Source organism: Protopterus annectens, chromosome 3.part1 (genome assembly GCF_019279795.1).
Source record: "Protopterus annectens isolate FY-2018-M chromosome 3.part1, PAN1.0, whole genome shotgun sequence".
In the NCBI taxonomy this organism is placed as follows: Eukaryota; Metazoa; Chordata; order Ceratodontiformes; family Protopteridae; genus Protopterus; species Protopterus annectens.
In genome coordinates, this window is record NC_056732.1 from 1307269372 (window position 1) to 1307293081 (window position 23710).

Consider the following 23710-nt stretch of genomic DNA (forward strand, 5'->3'; position numbering starts at 1 on the left):
ATGGTTATCAAAGGAAAGCTGGCTATCTACTTGGGTCCCTAGATCCCTTATTTCTTCTTCAGATTTCAGGGGATTACCTCCTATGTTATAGTTTGCGGGTACTCTGTTTTTTCCAAAGGGGATTACTACACATTTTTTTGCATTTAGCTTGAGACCATGGCTTTGACACCATGCATCAGTCTCATTTAGGCCCTCCTGGAGGATCTCCATGTCAACCAGAGACTCTGTTATAGCACCCAGTTTGCAGTCGTCCGCAAACTTAGTCAGCCACAGCCCTTCCGTGCTTGCCTGTATTTCTGAGAAGTATATGCCAAAAAGGAGGGGCCCCAGGACAGAGCCCTGAGGCACACCACTCATTACTGGTCAGGATTTGGACATAGATCCCACTACTCTTACTTTATGGGATCTGTCTGAGAGCCAGTTTGCGATCCATCTTGTGACGTAAGGGTTTAGGCACAGGCTGGTGAGCTTATCAATAATACCCGAATGGGGAATGGTGTCAAATGCTTTAGCAAGGTCAAGGTAAGCCGTGTGTACCTCCTTTCCCTTATCTATAGCCTGAGTAACTGTCTCAAAGAAATCCACCAGGTTCAGGAGGCATGATCTGCCCTTGACGAAGCTGAACTGTGTGGGGTCCAGCGACTGGAGGTTCCCAATCTCTCCATTTATGAGTTCCATAATGATTCGCTCCATAGCCTTACAGATCAGACTGGTCAGGCTTATTGGTCGGTAGTTCCCAGGGTCAGTTGTGGCCCCACCCTTGTGTAGTGGAACCACCGTTGCCATGCGCCATTCTCTGGGCACATATCCTGTGGAGAGGCTGAGACTGAACAGGGTATTAAGATGTGGGCTTAATTCCTTTTGGAGCTCGCGTATGACACAGCCTGGGACACCATCTGGTCCCATGGAGGCAGTGTTTTTAGCTTTAGATAGAGCCTTGTTAACCAACGTATCAGTAATAATTGGACTTACACAATCCCCTGGAATGGTAATAGGCCCTGTAGGTGGTGAGGGGGGGGAGAAATTTGCACTGAACCTGTCAGCCAAGATGTTGGCAATGTCAGAAGGGTCAGTGTATTTTGTTCCATTTTGTACTAGCTCAGAACAGACCTGAGCGTTGCCATTTAGGTTTTTGACGTAGCCATAGAAGGCCTTATGGTTATCCTTGGCATCCTTGGCAACTTTCTTTTCAAAATTAGCTTTAGTTGACTTGATGAGGGTCCTCATTTTCTTACTAATGCTGATCAGGGATGATTTTTCTATTTGAGATTTGGCCTTTTTTTGTATAAGTCTCCTCCTTTTATTGTAAAGTTTGCTTATGGCCGGGGTCCACCAGACTGGTTTCTTCTTGCTTGAGGAAGGAGTCTTGGTTTTATTTGGGATAGCACGGTCCATGCAATCCTGAAGGTGCATATAGAGTGCCTTGGTGTAGGATTCCGCATCCTGGATATCATTATCCTTCTGCAAGGGAATAGTGAAGCTTTCCACTTCGGATGCAAGTAGTTTGAAGTTTGCTTTGGAAAGGTTTTTGACTATGGTTTTTTTGACTGGGGAGGTGGAGGGGTGAGGATGTCCAGGGTTATCAGTTTGTGGTCGGATCTGACCAAGGAGGGAGTGATAACAGTTGTGGTACAGTGGGCGCCCATATTTGTGATGATTAAATCCAATATGTTGTCCCCTCTAGTGGGGGAACATACTAGTTGTTCAAGGGCATTTGAATTTATAAATTCTATGAATCGCTGAGCATAGGAGTTGGAACATTGGTAGTTCGCCCAGTCTATACCAGGGTAGTTGAAATCACCCAAGATTATGGTGTTAGGAAGGACCTTTATATTTTCCAATGTCTCAAGGAATGCAGAGTGAGCATCTTGGGACATGGTGGGTGATCTATAACCGGCTACGACTTGAAATGTGGTTTTGCCTGCTGATAGTTGCATATGGATGATCTCTGGGGCATCATGCTGCGCTACAATCCTGGAGATATGGGTATCCTTGATGAATATGGATACACCTCCTCCCTTTGTACTGCAATCCGGTAACTGAGGCCGGAAGGTATGAGATGAATTGTAACCTGGCAGTGCTGGGGTTCTCTCTTGAGCCCTGAACCAGGTTTTCATCACTGCACAAACATTGATTTTCTCCATGCTGAGGAGAGTCTCGAGTGTGTGCATTTTGAGGTTGAGACTTCTGGCGTTGAGTAGCATTACCCTTAGTTTTTGGTTACCTGTGCTGGTTACGGTGGTTGGTTTGTCCTTTGAGCCTTGCCTAAAAAAGGCACTATGGGGACGGCAAGAGCCTTGGCCAGTATTCGAAAACCTAGGTGTGACAGGTGCAACCTATCTCTGGCAAAACAGTGATGTTTGTCTGTCATGTCATCCCAGGCAGATAGACACTGGATCCCCTTAGAATGACACCAGAAGCTTAGCCAATTGTTGAAATTGATCATTTTGTCTTTGTATTGTGATATCATTCTAGGTGAAGGTAGTATGCTACTCAAGGTCAGGGTCATACCAGCTTGGGCTACATGATCAGAGAACTCCTCAATGTCTCTTTTCATGTAGTCCAGGGAGGTACATCTTAGATCATTCACACCAACATGTACAATGACAGCGTCATACTTGTACTTTTCTGGAGTGACCTAAGTGCTTGTGTTATGTGGCGGATCTGAGCAATCGACAGGCAGTTGACAGTAACCTTCTCCTTGTTCAGCCTGGTGAGTGGAACATCCGTGTGCCTTACTATAGAGTCTCCTATTACTAGCATGTTAGATATGGCGTTTTGCCTTAAGGGCTGTTGTGAGGCACACTGCTGAGGTGAATTATGTGTTTTCTGGCTTGTGTTTGGGGGTGCAGTTTGCTTGCTTGTCTGCTTTGGAGGGCACTGTTTCTTTTTCAGATTGGTACCTAGTGCCTCCGAATATGTTTTTGTGTATTTATGTGTATGTTTTGCTGGTGCTTGTTTTGTAGATTCATGTGTGACAGGTGGTGTGATGCAAGTGTGTCCCTTATCCTCTTGACTGTCTGTTACAGTCATGGATTGAGAGCGCTTAGCCTCCAGTCTGGCTGCGTATTTGCATCTCTCACAAGTGTTTGTGTCTAGAGGTAAGAGGAGAATATACTGAATATACTGAATTAAGCTTTGGTATGAGTATACGTGAATTAGTAAGCCTTTTATTTAAAGGTTAAGAAATACTTGGGACTCCAAGTTTGTACCATTAAGGTTTTTTCCCTGGAATTACTTGACTTTTTCTCTGAGTCAGAAATTTGATATTTCAAGTTTAGAGCTAAGAATCTGGTACACTTCTGCAACTGGATGTGGATTTATATATACATATATCTGGATAGATACATATATTGGGAGTATGGTCTTTAATAGTTTTGTACCAGTGACTTGTGCCATTAATTGTGTGGGATATATAGTGAGGTGAAGAAAAGGCAATGCTTTTATACTGGGAAAAAGAGGTCTCTGACTACTCCTATCAATATATATGTGTGTGTATATATATATATATATATATATATATATATATATATATATATATATATATATATATATATATATATATATATATATATATATATATATATATATATACATATATCATATTTATATTGTGTGAGTGTGTACACACACACACACACACACACACACACACACACACACACACACACACACACACACACACACACACACACACACTATTTTTTAAGAAAGAACTGCCTTTTATGAGCACTTTAAATTTCATAAAAAACACATTTATTTATTTTGCCTTTGAAACGGTAAGATAAAATGTGAGAGGTGGTGATTCATGCAATAAGCTTAAGCTGTGTTAATATCAGTACCACTGTATTTTAAATGTCTTTAGTATCCCTGGCTCAAATGAAAACTTCTTTGTTAAACCACACCCCAAACAAAAGTAAGTTTTTAAGTGATGTCATTGCTGCCAGCTATTTTTATTTGTCCATTCATTTGTAATTACTTGAATGTGACTGAGATGCCTATTATGGGGTTGACAATTTGTGTACTTCCTGGAGTATTTTTGTTAGTATACATTTTTGATGAGTATGCTGCATTTCTTTGTTTTTATATTTATTTGTGGCACCTCTGGATAGTTGATCTGAATTTATAAAGATAAATAAAATATATACACATAGGGCAATGGGTTTTACAGAAAGTAAATGTGTGTGTGTATGTTTCCCTTAGGCAAACTAGAGAAGTATCTTTCCAGAGAAATCTAGTGTATTGGTGGCCGGTTTCCAACATCTGCTAAGGAAATGCACATAGGCTGTAATATGTAATTGTTTTAAACATACTTTAATGTGCATTAATGTTTAATAAACATAAGAAATGACATTAATACTACATGCTATTTCTCACAAATGAAATGTTTACTTCTGTCTGGCATAACAACAGTCACCATTGCTTTGGAAAATGAGCATGCATTAAGCAGCAAATCTTATTAAACATTAAAAGATTATTAAATAAAATATGCTCCTCTTCTTTGAGTTTTCAGAATCACTGTTTATGTTTGGCACTTTTATGTAAAACAACAGGCCCTGTCAAAATATTTCTCCTGGCATAGCTCTTCCATGATGTGTACTACAGCTCAGTTCAGGCTTTTCCTTCCATTGTTTATGCTCAGGTGATTTGTCTTTTTGGCACACTTTGGCTGCAGTTCAGTTATATGCATATATGCTGATCCTTATGAGGGCTGAGCACTATTATTTTCTCATGGTAGATGGAGTTGTACTTACCAAACAATTTTGGTACTTTATCTTTATACTATAAAATATCAACAATTATCATCTGTGTTGGGACACTTCTGACTAGAGCAGAATGTGAGAGAGCTTTTTGTAACGATCGGAAGGGCACAGTGACCTATAAACCAGAAATGTTAAAAACAAGACCAACTATTCAATAATTTACTTAGAGGAAATGAGTTAAATATGTTTTTATTTGTTATCTCAGATTGTGAAAGAACAGCAGCAACTTTTAAGGTTTATAAGGATTAAGTCTAAGTATCACAGGGCCCTCCATCATAAATAAAGGCAGATTCCTTATTGGTGCATAATTGTCAGGTTTGCATTGTTAAGCAGCACTTGGGAAGACATTCTACAATGGGATTTCTGAGTGAAGAGGAAGGAAGAAGGGAGGGAAGGAGAGAAAGAAGGAATAACGGGAGGAAAGAGGGGAGGCAGGGAGGAACTTTAAAACCGTTGGTTGGTAAGCTGTCGCTAGCAAGTCTTCCCAGGGATAGTATTTCTCTCTTAAGTTATTACAGCCTAGGGACATCTCCAGGCATTTCTGCAGTTGCATCCTACTGATGCCTCCAGGTGTCAAATATTGCTTCTTCATATTTGCATTAATAATTGCGAAACCAAGCTACATGCAAAGTATCAAAAGATTTAATCTTAAAGCTTTCACAATGGCAAACACAACTCTGTTGACATTTGACCTCTGTCTAGTACAGATAAAAAGACAATCAATATTATTTATATGCTATTTTTTGTATTGTAATAATGTTTCTATTTTCTAGATATCTTGATAATCAAGTGATAAAGACAGAACTGCTTAACTCTGTATGAAAGCTCACAGCTGTATGAAGAAAATGCTGCTGGCAGTATGTGTGTTGCTTGAATGACTACTGTAATACTGTAAGCTATTTGTAGAACATTACATAATTCATATTTACTGTGGTTATTGTGGCTTATAAAATCCAGTTTAAGACCTATAATTGAATGACTGCAGCCATTGTAATTGTTAATTTGTGCTGAACAGTTTGCTATTTACAATTTTCTAGTAACACTCATGGTTCAAGAGATATGAGCATTTGTTTGAACTATGAGGCAATTGCTTCATTTTTTAAAGAATCAGGCCACACCCATGTGAAGTTAACTGTAGAAACTCAAAGGAGCTCCATTGAATTGATACAATGCAGACTTTTTTCAGGATCAACTAGGGAACATTATCTGCACTTACTGAAAGCAGGATCTCTATATGTATTAAATGTATTACGGCACACTTTCACTGTGAAAAACTGATATTTTCTCAATACAGCTCTGTATAAGAAATGTCTGAAATGTGGGATAATGCCTGAATTCAGATTTCAGCCTATTCGACTATAGTATCATATCAATTACCTATTACCATGTACTCGGCTTCAGGATACATAAAAACAGATTCATTTAAAATAATAGCTGTGTAGGCAAAGCAAAATCCTGTACTGAGTTTTACTTTATGGTTAACTACCTTTTTACAAATTTAAAATAGTTGTTAACACCTATGAGAACAGCACATGTTTTGTGCATAGGTTCATAGGTTCATAGGTAGGTACTAGGCTATTGGCCCAAGTGCCTAAGTAAGTCTAGCCAACAAGGTTCCCTGGCTTACACCACCCAAGAAAGTTATTTTCCTGTGCCTCTGTCGAGCAGAGCCACAGAAGTGATTCCCGGGGTGTATTTCCTATTTCCCATCTACTCATCAAGATTTTTATTGAAGAGTGCTAATGAGGAACTTTGCTTGACATCGATGGGTAGCTTGTTCCAGAGTATGGGAAGTCTCTGGGACAGGAATCTATCCCTCCAGCATGTCCTGTTTATTGTGGTGACAAGGTTTACCTCCCTAGAGTGTGTAGCTCTGAGGGACTGGGATTTCTTTAGGTGTAGCATGTCCAACAGCTCTAGGTTTGCATAGTTTTATATGTTAAGCAGAGATCCCCTCGGAGTAGGTGATATGCTACGGAGTAAAGCTGGAGTTTTTTGAGACGTTCAGTGTAGAGCATCTGTTTGAGCCAGTAATCCTCTTTGTGAGGTACTTATGTGGCCTTTCCAGCTGCTGCAGATGTCTTGTGAGGTACATTCCAAAAGGGGCATTGTACTCTATAATGGGTCTAATAAGTGTCGAGTAGAGGGGAACAATGACCTCTTTTTTCCTGGATGAGAACCCTTTTGTGATGAGGTGTGCCACATTGAAGGACTTCCTGACTACTGTGGCAATGTGATTATCAAAGGAGAGACTACTGTCCACCTGGGTCCCACGGTCTCTTATCTCACATTCGGTGTTAAGTAGACTGCTGCCTATGTGGTAGTTCATGAGTACAGAGTTTTTACCAAAGGAGATAACAGTGCACTTTTTGGTACTGAGCTTGAGGCCATGGCTCTGATACCAGGGATCTGTCTCAGTGAGGCCCTTCTGTAGGATGTCCACATCATTTGAGGGCTCAACTAAAGCTCCTAGTTTGCAGTCATCTGTGAACTTCGATAGCCAGAGGCCTTCTGTGTTAGCCTGCACGTCAGAGAAGTAGATACCAAACAGGAGAGGTCCCGGGACTGAATCCTGTGGTACTCTGCTTGTCACTGGTTTGAAGTCAGATTTGGAATCTGCAACTTTTACAGTGTGGGTTCTGTCAGTGAGCCAGTTGGCAACCCATCTTGTGACATAGGGATTTATATCTAGCTCAGTGAGTTTAACTTTAATTCCAGAATGTGGGATGGTGTCAAAAGCCTTGGCTAGGTCAAGATAGGCTGTGTGAACCACTTTACCCTCATCTACGGCTTTGGTGACTGCCTCAATGAAGTCACTCAGGTTCAGGAGGCATGATCTGCCTTTCACAAACTTGAACTAGGTGGGGTCCAGAGTTTGGAGGTTACCAATGTCTTTGTTTATGAGTTCCATGTTGATATGTTCCATGACCTTGCAGACCAGGCTCATCAGGCTAATAGGGTGATAGTTGCCAGGATCAGTGGTGCCTCCCCCTTCGTGGAGTGGGATAACTGTTGCTGTGTGCCATTCAGTGGGCACAAAACCTTATGTGAGGCTATGATTGAGCATGGTACTTAGTTGGGGAGCCAGTTTGTTCTGAAGTTCGTGTAAAACGCACCCTGGGATGTTGTTCGGTCCCATGGATCCTGTGTTTTTGGCTTTAGAGAGTGCACCTTTTACCAGCATAGTTGTGATTACAGGGACTCTGCATTCTTCCTGTAAAGATATGGGCCCTTTAGGGGGTGAGAGGGGGGGTAAAGTTAGCAGTGAACCTATCTTCCAGGATGTTGGCAATATCAGCTGGTTCTGTAATTTTCATACTGTTGTGCTGTAACTCAGAGCAGATGTGGGTGTTGCCATTGAAATTCTTGACATAGCTATAGAATGCTTTGTGGTTGTCCTTAGAATCAGTGGCGATTTTGTTTTCATAGCTAGCTTTAGAGGATCTAATAAGGGATCTCAGCTTCTTACTGAGGCTGACCAGGGAGCTCCTCCACTTATAGGATTTTACTCTCTTTTGCAACACTTTCTTCCTTCTGTTGTACAGTTTGTTTATGGCAGGGGACCACCAGATTGGTTTCCTTTTTTTGGAACATTGTGTCTTGGTTCTGTTTGGGATAGCATGATCCATGCACTTGTGTAAGTGCTTATAGAGTGCATTTCTGTAGGATTCAGAAGTCGTAACTGTATTGTCCATCTGCTTGGGTGTCATGAAGTTCGCCACATCTGTTTTAAGATGCATGAAGTTGGTTTTGGAGAAATTTTTTACCATGGTTTCCTTAATGGGGGATAGGGGCGAGATGTGGATATCTAGGGTGATAAGTTTATGGTCGGATTGGACCAACGAGGAGTTGACTTCAGGTGTGGAGCACTGGTCACTCATGTTGGTAATGACTAGGTCTAGGATATTGTTGCCCTGGTGGGGATTTGGATAAGTTGATCCACGGTATTGGAATTTATGAATTTCAGAAAGTGTTGAATGAAGGAGTTGGTACATGAGTAGTTTTCCCAGTTAATGGTGGGGTAGTTGAAATCACCCATTATTAGGGTGTTTGGTTGAACCCTAATATTTTTCAGTATATCAAGAAAAGAGGAGTGGGAATCCTGGGACATGGTGGGGGATCTGTAGCAAGCTACAATTTGGATTGCAGTTTTGCCCAGAGTTAGTTGCACTTGGATAACCTCAGATATATCATGCTGAGCAACTAGCCTGGACATATGGATATCCTTAATGAATATGGACACGCCTCCACCTTTGGTGTTCTGGTCCAGGTTACACAGCCGAAAAGTGTGGTATGAGTTATAGCCTGTCAGTACAGGGGTGCTTTCTGGAGCCGTGAACCAGGTCTCAGTCACTGCACAGATATTGATGTTCTCCATTTTAAGGAGTGCCTCAAGTGAGTGCATTTTGAGATTTAGACTTTTAACATTGAATAGCATTACCCTCAGTTTTTGCTTGCCTGTTCCTGTTACGGTGGTGAATTTATAATTTGAACCTTGCCTAAAAAAGGCACTATAGGGGCGGCAAGAGCCTTAGCCAGTGTCCAGAATCCTAGAGGTTACAGATGCAGGCCATCTCTGGCAAAGCATCGTGGTTTGTCGACCATGTCGTCCCAGGCAGACAGATACTGGATCCCCTTAGAATGACACCAGAAGCTTAGCCAATTGTTGAAGTCAATAATTTTGTCTTTGTACTGCAGTATCATTCTGGGCAATGGCAGAATGCTACTCAGGGCTAGGGTCATACTTGCCTGGGCTACAATATCGAAGAGCTCTTCCATGTCTCTTTTCATGTTGTCCAGGGAGGTACATCTCAGGTCATTCACACCAACATGGACAATGACAGAGTCATATTTGCACTTGTGGAGTGACCTGAGTGCGTGGGTTATGTGGCGGATTCTGGCACCCGACAGGCAGCTGACAGTAACCATCTCCTTGTTTAGTCTGGTTAGTGGGACATCAGTGTGCCTGACTATAGAGTCACCTATGACTAGTGTGTTGGGTATGTTGTTTTGCCTTATGAGCTGTGGTTAAGTGGCACACTGAGTCTATGGGCTATCTGTCATTTGGGTTGTGTTGGGGGGGGTGGAGGTTGCTTGCGTTTCTGCTTTGAACGTCTCTGTTGCTTGAGCAGATTATTACTGAAAGCCTCCGCAAATGTTTTTGTTTCTATGTGTGGAGTTTGGTGGTGTAGCTTTAGTGGGACTATGTGATGAGTCTGGTGTGGTGCAAGTGTTTACGTTCTCCTCTTGACTGTCAAGTTCAGTCTTTGTTGGGAGAGAGCTTTTCCTCCAGTTTGGCTAGATAAGTGCATCTCTCACAGGTTGTAGTGTTGGGTGGTAGGAGGAAAGAGTTGTCTGTGTACATGAGGCAATTGGTACATTGCCCCAAGATGCCCAGATTCATCAGATAGACAGGAGAGAACACTGGGAGCTGACCCTTGGACATGCCTGAATAAAAAAATATTTTCCTCTAGATAAGTGAGGAAAGTGAGTACAAGAGCTGTTTTTCTCTAAGCAAGTGAGGAAAGTAAGTACAAAAACTGTTTTCCTCTAGGTAATGAAGGTTGAGTGCTGTAGTAATTTGTAGTTTATTTAGTGCTTACAACAAGTTCTGAACAAGTGTTGAGCACGAATAAGAAATTTAAGTGCTAAAACTAAGAATCTGTATTTGGACTAGACTAGTTACAGGAAAGAAACAAGTGCAAATGCAGGCTTTTAAATCAGAAAGTTGAGAGAGATGGAAAAATTGCCCAAACGGTCAATAACTACAATTTCTGAGCCAGAAACCACTCCTTATGTGGTAGATAGGTTACCTAGTGCTTACCACTCCCACTGATAAGCTAGAAGGCTTCCCTCCAACACAGAAAGGCTTGGGGGGAGTGCTTACCACTCCCACTGATAAGCTAGAAGGCTTCCCTCCAACACAGAAAGGCTTGGGGGGGGGGGCTCAGGACCTTACAAACAGTCCTGTATACAGCAAATCTGTATCTGGACTAGACTAGTTGCAGTAAGGGGGGGGGAACAAGTGCAAATGCAGGCTTTTAAATCAGGAAGTTGAGAGAGAAATGGAAAAACTACCCAAATGGCCAATAACTATAATTTCTGAGCCAGAAACCACTCCTTATGTGGTAGACAGGTTACCTAGTGTTTACCACTCCCACTGATAAGCTAGCAGGCTTCCGTCCAACACAGAAAGGCTTGGGGGGCTCAGAAGCTTACAAACAGTCCTGGATGCAGCAAATCTGTATCTGGACTAGACTAGTTACAGGAAAGGTGGGAAACAAATGCAGGCTTTTAAACCAGAAGTTCAAAGAAAGGGCAAAACTGACCAAACAGCCAATAAACTACATTTTCTGGGCCAGAAACCATTCCTCTTGCGGTAGATAGGCTACCTAGTGTTTATCACTTCCACTGATAAGCTAGAGGGCTTCCCTCCAACACAGAAAGGCTTGGGGGGCACAGAAGCTTACATGCAGTCCTGGATACAGCAGATCTGTATTTGGACTACACTAGTTGCAGGAAAGGTAGGAAACAGGCTTAAGAGTTTTTGCAAGCTAGCACACTTCAGTGTGTAGCAGTATTAAAGCAAATACAGTTAAATAAATGCAATTTATTCAAAATGTATTCTGAACTGAATTCAGTTATTGTTTTATTCAAGTCTGAACAGTTAAAAAGTGCCAAAGATATACTTATCAGCTGAGAAGCATAATCAGTCAGAACACAGGGAGATTCTAGAATGTTTTTTTAATAAAGTGGAAAGGGAGAAAGGAGGAGCAGAAGATAATTCAAGCTTAACAAACTAAGTGGGTTGGCATTCTCTGTAATAGGTAAAATGAGCTAATGACACTAGACTGGGGGGAGTGTTCGAGGCCAAATTTTCAGTAGGGGCGGGCAACTGCAAAGTCACCAAGTATAAGAACAAGATACCAACAGGAAGGGTGGGTGGGAATACAGCACCAATATAAACAATAAGCAAATGTATAAATACAGCACAGTGCAAATTAAGTTGCAAAAAGTGTATTTATCAGTTTGGAATAGATTCCAATTCTGCTCATAGCCATGAGATCTATCAGCTTTGTACCAATTCACAGAAATGCAGTCTGTACTGGAATTACAACAGAGAAAATATACCTCAGGTAATGACTAACAGCTAGGATGTGGGCTGGCTCAACATCCCCTACCTGAAACTAGCTTCTGAGCTACCCTGAGCAAAAAAACAGTGGAGACAACAAAGGACAGAAACAATATAAATAATAAGCAACTGTATAAATACAGCACAGTACAAATTAAGTTGCAAAAAGTGTACTTATCAGTTTGGAATAGATTCCAACTCTGCTCACAGCCAGGAGATCTATCAGCTTTGCACCAATTCACAAATGTGGTTGCGTGTGTGTGTGTGTGTGTATGTGTGTGTGTGCATGTGTGTGCGTGTGTGTGCGTGTGTGTGTGTGTGTGTGTGTGTGTGTGTGTGTGTGTGTGTGTGTGTGTATGTGTGTGTGTGTGTGTGTGTGTGTGTGTGTCTGTGTGTGTGTGTGTATTAATTCCTTTCATAGTTCAGCTGGTAGAGTAGATGACTGTAGTAGTAATATCTGTGTGTGTGTGTGTGTGTGTGTGTGTGTGTGTGTGTGTGTGTGTGTGTGTGTGTGTGTGTGTATGTATGTACTGGTCGCTGTGCATAGATCTTCTTGGTGTTTGCCATTTTGTTTTCTTAGTATTGCTTATTGTGATTGCAGACAGAATTTCTGTTTGGTCACTCCAGCATTATGTAAACTGCTCAGTTCCTACCTTCCCTTGAATTTCACTCCTCCTCCCCCTGAACATTATTCTGCACATACTGTTCCTACAATTTCCATTTATTTCTATGTAATTTGCTTTTTCCCATTTCTAAACATCTCAGCTTCAATTATTTTAACTCATTTAAATTACTCAGTGCTTCAGTTACAAGTTGGTTTAGATTTTGATTTGCATTTTCTAATAATTGTGTTTTTGGCAGACAATAGCATTAAACTTAATAAGACCTTACTATGTACAGACAATTCATACAATTTAATCTGGAAATCAGAATCCCTTCCCCATACTGTGCTGCAACTAGAATAGTATTATTGCCAAAAAAGGAATGACAGGAGGGAAAGTCTGGCTGACTGCAGACCAATATTAAATACAGATGCCAAAATCTTGCTGAAGATCTTAGCTAAGCACCTAATTCGAATATTACACAAACTCGTTTGGTGAGGTTAGCATGACTTTGTGAAGGGCAGACAAGATTTAGACAGAGAGAGTCTGGTCATTTAGAAGTCCGAACTGTTATAACCCAAGTAGAAGGTCAGTTCTTGGCTTGACTGACAACCATTTTGTTTTTTTTTTCTCTAGTTATACAGTGGTTATATCGTGGTGTTGTTTTCTAGGGGGAAATGATAACAAATTAACAGACTTTATTTGATATGGATTGGATACTGGTAGAGTTTCTTTTAAATGCATCAGCTATTACAGGGAGACCATAACTTAGTCATGGAGAAAAAGCAGGATTTTTGGCCCAAAATAGGAGAGAGTTCCTGTTTTTACATGGATTATCCAATACATGGGGGTGATAGTGGGGTTTATCCAGATACATGGGGTGATAGTGGGGTTTAGCCAGATTACAAGATATTTAAATGATGTGACCATCTGTGATGGGTTACTTAAAGTGATCAAAGATTTTAAAGGATTGGTATGGGATAGTAAAAGAATGAACAAGGCGAGGGATATATATATACACATATATATATATATATATATATATATATATATATATATATATATATATATATATGTGTGTGTGTGTGTGTGTGTGTGTGTGTGTGTGTGTGTGTGTATATATATATATATGTATATATATATATATATATATATATATATATATATATATATATATATAAAAGGAGAAATAAAACATAAACCAGGGTCAAATACTTAGAGATACAAATATAGAATACCGTAAAAACATAATGGAAGAAGACTACAAGACACTAAAACAGAATGCAGAGCAGGGCCTAGGTAACTGGAAGAGCAAAGTCAACATGTAAACAGGGAGGATAGATGCAATCACTATGAGGATAAATTTTAAGACTGGATATGTATTTTTGCATATACTGATAATGGGAGAAGAGAAATATATAAAGGAGATCAAACATATGCAACAGATTCATGTGGAGAGTGAAGGAGAAAACTGATACAAACTAGGAGCACATAGTGGGCTGGGGAGCACCCAAATTCAAAAGATACTCACTGGTCTGTAATATACACCAGTTGTTAAAAAAGAAGGGTACTAGGGAAAGAGCTACAGGAAAATCTAAGCAAAAAAAAGGGGGTGAAGCTAAAATAAGGTATTGACAAAACCACAGAGGACAGTTTAGAAATAGTAAAGAAGATTATAAGTATAGCTTGGGAAGATACACTGGACTGAGATGTGGGGATGAGAATAATGGAAAGGAAGGAAGTTTTGAAAAGAGAAAGGTTAGCAAAACTAGAGGTAATATATTAGAACAGATTGTAAGACAAGTAGAAGAAGGAGGGATAGATTCAAAATGGGAGAGTGGTAGGCAAAAGTATAGGATGGTAAAGAGAGTGACCAGCTGATAAAAATCTCATGTGGGAGATACTTCCAAATATATAGAATTGAGAATGAATGAGGTGAGATGTGAAAGGCATCTGCGGAGAAATGAGAAAAATGATGAAAAGGAACAGAGCAGGAATGATGTACAATGACCTAAAAGAAATAACAAAGTTGACAGAAATGTGAAAACTGACACAAAAATAGAGAGAATCAAAAGAGTGTACAGTGGTTACGACTGGGAAGAATCCGACTGACTGGGATCTATGTCAGATGATGAACTTTTCAGAAACTCAAAAAAAAAATATCGAAGAGACCATAAGATTGAGTTTCTGAAAACTTGAACATCCACAAAAACTCCCCACAAAAATCTATATTTTTTACGTTTTTTAAGGGGACAAGCCCCCTGCACCCTCCCATACCCTGTAAAATTATATATACCAATTCCAAGATCATACTACAGTGAGGAAAAGGGTACATTTCCCAATCCTCACTGTACTGTGATCTCCATTCAGAAGCTTTGAGTTTTCTAAAACTCGATCATACGGTCTTGACCATATCGAGTTTGAGTTTCTGAAAACTTGATCAACTGATAGGGACCCAATGACTGGAGTATATTGCAGGTTATGTCACTAACACAAATTAAACTATTGTAAATGTTAAAAATAATGGTGTACAAGATGAACTACAAGCATATGTATTATTTCAGTGCAATTTGAAAAAAAGATTACAAAGACATAACATATAATAACTAGCTTCTTTCCTAAGCAGATTTTTATGGATGCTAAATAACTATGTAGCAAGTGCATTACTGTGTAAACACATAGACTCATTGTTCATTTAAACACAAGTAAATAACAAGTTACAATATATAAGATTTTAGTTTCAAAATGCTGCCTGTTGGTAAGGTTTCATTAAGAGCAGGGTAGCTGCAAGCATTAAGTCTAATTTGCCAAAGTAACTCTTTGTTTTCAAATTATTATTGACATAGTTATTTAGCATGTCACTTTAAAAACAAAAAAGTTTTTTTATTGGTTGTTTTGGGAGCATGTGACCCATTCTTACAGATTAAAAGCCTTACAGGACACTGTCTTCAGTTTTCTGATGAAGTCTTATGATATAGGCAGAAGAAAACTTTCCACTTTTAAGGCAAATAAAATTTGAACTTTTCTTTACTGTGCCTACAGTTTCTTTGAGCTATTTGTTCTGAAGGCTGGTGTTTACTTTATCGGGAAAAGAAGGAATTGTTGGCACTTGTGTTTTATTGATTGTTGTTACTAGATGTAAAAGATACCACAGCACTTATCAGAAAAAGCAGAGTAGGGGATGCTTTATTTTATTAATATCTTTCTTTGATTAGTTACGCATTTATTATATTTATGTCACACTTTATGCAGCTTTCTAAAACACATATTCATTTTCCTAAATACATTCAACAACCATTTTTCTGCACCCTTTCCAACATAACTGTTTTTATATTATATATGTCTTCCTCATCATCTTTCGTTTTGTTATATAGCAGTTCTTCATATCTTCTTCTCCATAAACAACAAATAGCAATCAGTCTAATTTTATCCCAGTTTTCGATTTCTTTTTCATTCCAGCCTTCAACTTCCCATACAGCAGCATGCCCATATCAATGTTTAAAATACTTTGAACTCGGAAACATTTTTGAATAATTTCCTCAAACTTTCATTTTCTTACCATCAAAAAAGTAATGCTCTGGTGGCTCTTTAATGTTAACAGGTATTATACATTCTTTCTTCTAAAATCTTACTTTTCATGTTACTTTTCACTGGCAGTTTGTCCAATAATAAATGGCACAGAAAATCACTGGTTTCAAAATAAGATTCAAATATTTTCTGCCTTTTCCTTATTGCTTTCTGATATTCGCCCCCTTCCCAAAGACCAATACAATAATTCTCTTTCATTATTTTCATAATATTCTTTCATTTCCATTCCTACTTCATTTACATCAAAGTTCCGTGCCCTCATTTCTCTTCCCAATCTTTTGATTCTCTTTTCCTTTTCTCACCCCGCCCCTCCATATATATTTATATTTTCCAAATAACAATTTTCTTAGTATTTGTTAGATACCCAAACAAATTTATTGATGCTAGGAAAACAACTGGATTTATTAAATCCACACCTCCTTTTGATTTTATATTATAAACTGTCCCTGTTTAGATTTAACCTTGTTCCCCACAAAACAGCAACAACAACAACAAAAGATACTGAACAATTCACCTTCCATGCAGCTTGGAAACATACACACTGCTTACATATGCTAGCTTTTCTAAAATATGTGTTTTTAATATTCACACACAAACACACGTGTGTATACATACATATATATATATATATATATATATATATATATATATATATGTGTGTGTGTGTGTGTGTGTGTACACACACACACACACACACACACACACACACACACACACACACACGCACACGCTTACAGACAACTGAAATACCCTCCACCAATATAACAATCTTCATTTTTTCATTTAGAACTTCTCTCCATTGTTTTATTACAGTTTGCTCCCTTCCAAACCTAACTTCTAGACATCAATTTAATTTCTGGAAAAATAAATTCCTACTATTCTTACTACTTTTCTGAACCCCTTACTTTTTGACTCGTGTATTTGTAATTCAACAACCAAAGTTTGTTTTGTTTAATAAATTATCTCTTTCATCCAATGTTTGTTATTCGCTACTAAAACCAACCAACCTGTATTCCTTCCTTAACTTCCCATCTACCACCATCTAACCCTGATCTACATATTTGTATTACCATACTCATTAACATCACAAACAACCATGTGCTCAATGGACAACCCTGCTTTAACCCTCTTCCCATCTTATTTTTTTTCCTACCCATCCCTCCACCATCACAGACTCATAAGAATTTTTATAAATTGTCCACACTGTCCGTCTTATTTTTGCACCCTTCCTCATATTCTTTTAAATATTCAACATTTCTCTATGATCACTACATTAAATGCCTTAGCCACATCATATACTGTTACTTTTCTGTCTCCTTCCCCTTATCTATACATTTAACCACTATTGTAATGATCATTAACAGTTTATTTATTATTTTCTTTTTAACCCCATACAGCCCTTTGTCCATTTCTTCCTTCATGATGTCTACCATTCCTTTCTGAATAATCTTCATAAATATTTTATAGTCAATATTTCCAAGTATAATTGGTCTCCAGGCTTTATTTCTTCCCTTTGTCCTTTTCTGCGTGTAAATTTTATAACCTTCTTACAAATCTCTTTTTCTTTTATTCCTTCCTCCATACATTCTTTCAATATTTCCAGAAAAATATCCTTTTAATTATCTGATATTTCTTTATAAAAGTTATACCCTAATCCTTCTGGACCTGGCTTGGATTATTTATATTACATTCTCTAACTTTTTCTGCTATTCTTTCATCTTCTTTATTTTCCATACACCCGGTTCCCTGTCATAACTCTCAATCTGTTAGCCCAAGAAATCTGAACAAAGCCTGCCATAATGGGGGTACAAATGCCCCAAAAATAGGGACACATTTTAAGTATTGCTCTTATAATTTTAGAAAGTTGCTAGAATAACAGAGCATGCATTAAAATTGGTTTTCTAAAGGTTGTGAAGTCTGAAACTCAAATGTACAAAATTATTTACTAATTTTGTTCCTTAGATCATCCCAGTGATTTGCCAAAAAAAACAAAAATGGAATGCACTGACTTCCCACGCTGCCCACACCTTCTTTTTCTCCAGTCATTAATTAAATATGGTTAATCTCACCGGAAAAGAGCATGCTTTTGGCTACTCCAGTACTTAACACTCCCCTATTTCTTAGTGTAGCCATATTAGGCACATGCTACAACTTATAGTTTTATGTTTTTAACATTACATAATCGTCCCATCTTCGAGTCCATACATTCTGTCACCCACAGCTTTTTTAATATCATGTGCATCCTTACATAAACCTACAAAAATGTTTTAACCCATTTTCTTCTATTTCAGTCATTCTGAATTGCATTAATGTTTTTCTTTTTATTTGTATATTTAAGTTTTGTTAAATAGTCCTTCCAATGAGATATATTATTTCTCCTCTTACATTCATTAACAATCTTTTTTGATAGTGCAAATGTCTCAAACGTTATTTCACAGAAAGGTTCAGTTCCTGTAAATCAGACAAACTAAATCCTAAGGGCATAACAATATTCCCTAAAACAAAGTACCTGATTATTTGCTGTTCATCCATTGTTTTCACACTTAAAACTATCCTTTTCCACCAGCTTTCAACAGTTTGTCTCCTATGCATCCAGATAACCTTTTCTTTTCAGTCTTTCACTGGAACTTGCTTGTTCTGTTGTTTACTTCAGAAACACTGCTCTTGGTCTCTTTCATTTTATTACTCTTTGCTTCATCTTCCTGCAGCTCAGCATAGAGCACAGTTTTAAAATCAGTTACACCACTGGCTGAATGTCTCCCCTCTCTGTCCATGCCATCATTTACAGCACCCTTCTGTCTTTTTGTCATCTCCTCATCGCCACATATTTTGCCCATCACCAAACTCCACTGAATGACTTCCAGTTCCTCTGCTTTTCCTTCATCCATTATTTTTTGTAAGACAGAGATATCCAGATCTCCTGATGCTATGATATTCTCGTTCAATTCTCGTTTACCTTATTAACAAGGACATAGATGACCTTCAAACTCTTGAGCCGACCCAATATGGCTTCATTAAGGGTAGATCATGCTTATTAAACCTGGTTGATTTCTTTGAGAATGTCACCAAAGCCCTGGATGAAGGCAAAACAGTACATACAGCCTATCTTGACATAACCAAGGCTTTTGATACAACCCCCTCACTGCATCATTGAGAAACTCGCCCAGCTGAGAATTAACCCATATGTCACTAGATGGGTAGCCAACTGACTCAATGACAGATTGCATATAGTCAAAGTTGGTGGATTCCACCTCTACCAGCAGACTAATTACCAGTGGTGTATCACAAGGATCTGTGCTGAGCCCCCTACTGTTTGGAACCTATTGCTCAGAAATCCAGTAGAAAATAGATGGCCGGTGGCTTACCAAGTTTGCTGATAACTGCAAACTGGGTGCAATCATTGAGTCCCCCAACGATGTTGACATACTACAAAAAGAGCTTACACAGACAAATGACTAGTGCCAAAGCCACAGACTTAAACTAAATGCAAAAAAAAAATGCATTATCACCCCTTTCAGCAAATGTGAAGTCCCTCCAAACTGCAATATTAACAGTACCTCTCTTAGCTCAAACTCTGTGGTGAGAGATTTGAGAACATAGGCTGATAGCAGCCTTAACTTCGATCACCATGTGTCTACAGTGGTAAGGAAGGCCTTTTGTGTTGCACATCTCATAAGTAGGGACATTGTATCCAGAGATAAGGATACTCATCTCTCATCAGACCACTAATGGAGTACAATGATCCCTTCTGTAAGTACCTCACCAGACACCTGCAGCAGCTGGAGAGACCTCAGAGGTTTCTCACCAAGACGATTGAGGGCCTTCAACACATGACCTACATGCACAGACTGAAGATCATGTCACTGTACACTGTATCTTATAGACTGCTGAGAGGAGACTTCTGCCTGGCCTACAGAGCAGTTTCAGGACCCTGCCCTAATGGAAATGCTGCACATCTGCAAGTCAAATGGAACAAGATTCACTCTCTCTAGGGATCTTAACCTAGCTTACAACATTAACAGGACATACTGAAAAGACAGATATGTGTCCCAGAGATTGCTACTCCTCTGGAAGAAACTAACATAAAACAGCGCTCCTCAATTTCCCTATTTAAGTGTAACTTAGACAACTGGATGGGAGACCATAAATTTACCCCAGGGATGTCACCTTATGTCCCTCTTGGATAAAGGCAGTCTGTGCTGATCATTGACATGAGCTGCAAATATAGACTATACAACTTGATCATTAACGGAACAAGGGTATAACATGGCTGGGCTTATAAAGGCCCTAGGGCCACTAGCCTAATAACCTCCTATGAACCTATGAATTGCACTTTACGTTCTCTCCTTCTCAACCTTATCTCCACTTGCAGCCTTAATCTCGGATTTAGTGATCACAAGTAATAACCCTCTGGTGCCACCTAGTGCCCACCTCACAAAGAGTACTCCAAATAATAGGGGAAATTCACTGGTGCCCTGACCAAATTTCTCCTAGTCAGTATGAATAACCCCTCAGGTTCCCCTGAAATGAGGACGCTGACCTAGTGGGACTAACCTGATCAACAAAGAGTAAATAAAAACAAATTTTGTTGGGTGCTGTTTTTCTTCCCAAATCCTAAATACAAGCTGTTAGGTAAATTTGTGATCCTCTAAAGTGACCCGAGCTGTGTGTCTGGGCGTAGTATGTGAGACAGTGAAAGTATGAATGTGTGTGTGTGTGTGTGTGTGTGTGTGTGTGTGTGTGTGTGTGTGTGTGTGTGTGTGTGTGTGTGTGTGTGTGTGTGTGTGTGTGTGTGTGTGTGTGTGTGTGTGTGTGTGTGTATGCGGTTGTGTGCGTGTGTACATGTGCGTGCATGTCCTGAGATGGACTGGCATCCAGTCCTGATGTGGTTCTCCAACTTACACCCACTGCTTATTAGGGTAGCTTCTGAATTCATTGAAGAAAATAAAGCAGGAATCAGAAAATAAATGAATGAATGAATGACGAGAAGACTAGAAATAAATTTTATCACTGCACAGTAAACATTAATGAGAGCAGTCTCTAGGCAAACAATAGTCATAGTACTAATCTGTAAAGCTCGTTAAAGTACATGTAATTCTCAACATTTAATGTTCAGTTCAACAAGATGTTCATATATGTGTTCCATTAAGCACATTTAGTGTGGCCTTTTGTAGATGAAAATCTGCAGCCAAAATAATAGCTTGTTTTCTACAGCTCTTGTTAATTTATGATTGCCCGCATATGTGTGTGTTTGTGTGTAAACTTCTACAACCGAAACATATCAGTTTTTCTTAATTTATGTGTGTGTGTGTGTGTGTGTGTGTGTGTGTGTGTGTGTGTGTGTGTGTGTGTGTGTGTGTGTGTGCAAGTATAGCTATGTAGTAGTGTTAGTTGAGGGGGCTAGTGCTATGACTGCCAACATAAGCTTGAGCCTAGTAAAGTAAAGAAATGAAATTATGATGTGCTTTATTTGCTTTATGAGTATTGTTTAATATTTTACAATAAAAAATATTGTATTTCATGAAGATTAACTCATCTAACATACACACGACCTCCAATAAGCATAATAGTTACATAAAATATGCTGCCTTTGTTTACTAGTTTCTGTTATTTAAGACATATCATGCAGGTTTATAAAACACTGGGAAAAAATAACATTTGTATATGTAATATGCCTCTTTAAAACAACTCAGAATTCTAATGAGTATCATGCTTTTAACATAAGCTGGTAACCTCTCCAGGACCTTTCTGTGTACTTTTTATTTAATGATTGGTTTTATCTGGACAATCTGACCAATAGCTTCCCTTCTTACAACCAACTGATCCATTCCTTCCCTGGTGGAGGTGAGGGTCAAGTGTTAGGGAGCAAGCTGGTTTACTGATCCTCTGGACTATCCTATTCCCATCCTCTCAGCTTGTGATCTCCACAATTGCTGATGTTTACTTGGAAAAGTCATGAAAGGGGATGCTGGATGGCTCGGGTTGTAGATCAGTGTATATATTGAACCTAGACAGCCACTGTAACAAGATAGCATTTGCATATAAGTTACTGAGCATGTGTGAGATCAGTGTCATTTTGTGTAGTCAGCCAGCGTGTATGTAAGCTTGAATGGAGATGCACATGTGAGTATTTTAGAGGCAATGAATCAGTCAGTAAGCATATGAAGCTCGAAGTACATGTACAAATTTCAGCTCCTGATATGTGTTTATACAATAAATGACATAAACACATTCCGTGCCTCAGGGTCTCATTTGACTACACGAGACATGCAGCATGGTGTCAGAATGGGATCTGAAGTTGAAACAACTCAAAGTTTTATACTTCTCAATTTAGCTGAGTCAGAAGTTATTGAGCGAAAACATTCATTTGTGTATGCACCTGCTGTGTATGCAGGGGAGGGGAGAACTGCTGTATTGTGATACAGGCTGAAATGTGGGAAGACCCTGAGTGCTTAAAACATACATTTAGAGAAATGTGTGACCCTCACATGAATATTACAATGCAAAGGCATACATTTTACATAAGAAATCAAAAACCTGGTGAAACAATTGCTGCATATAATACCGACTTAAGAAATAAAGCAAAAACTTGCAGATTTGGTGATCTTAGAGATGAGTTGATAAAAGACCATCTTGTATATGATGTTAATAATGATGCAATGAGAAAGATTTTGCTTCGAGATAGTGAATTTATATTGAGCAAAGTAATTGAAATTTGCCAAATATATGAGATGACAGAAAAGCATACAAATATGCTTATGAATAAGAAAAGCATGTTTGCAGTATCTGCTAGTGTGAATGTTGATAGTGTAAAGCAGAAAGTTAAGATGAAAAAGAAATATAAATTGAAGGGAGCCATACCCAACCTCATTGCTAACTGTTGTAATTGTGGAGGAAGTCATGAACCAAAATGAGAAAAGTGTTTAGCTTTTGGTCAACAATGTTGTTGTGTCTTTCAGCTTTTCCCAGTTAGGGGTCGCCACAGCAGAACTCTGGTCCGCTAATGACTGGCAGTTGATTTTTACATGCCGAGTTGCCAGCCTGACGCACAACCTTCAACGAAGGTACGCCCATTCATGCATATCTCCATGCAGAAGATGCTCTAGCTGAGAGTCGAACTGGACAGCGTCTTACTGTGAGGCGACAACGCTACCGCAGCACCACCACCGCAATATCATAAATGTAAAAAGTGGAATAATTTTAAAAGGCTTTGCAAGTTTAAAGTGTCACAGACTTAAAAGAGAGTATCTGAAGAAGCAAGTAAATCAGATAGAGACTGTAGCAAATTCCGAGAGCTGTGAGCAAACTTTCTATGTTGATGGTGTCTCTGTGCTTGATGAACCAGTTAACACAGTAGACTATCAGTTGTCAGCAAAGACTGAAATATTTTGTAATATACAAATTAATGGGAAACCTGTAGAGCTTAAAGTAGACACTGGATCTAAGTGCAATGTCATGTCAGCACAAATGTTTGCTGGAGTAAAAGCTGGTAAAGAACTTGATTCAGCAAAGTGTGCAAAACTAGTTGCTTGTGCTGGTGAACAGATTCAGACTGATGGTGCAGTAAGTCCTTTCATGCCATTCTGCTGGAAACAGCAAAGACTTGCAGTTTTACATAATCAAAA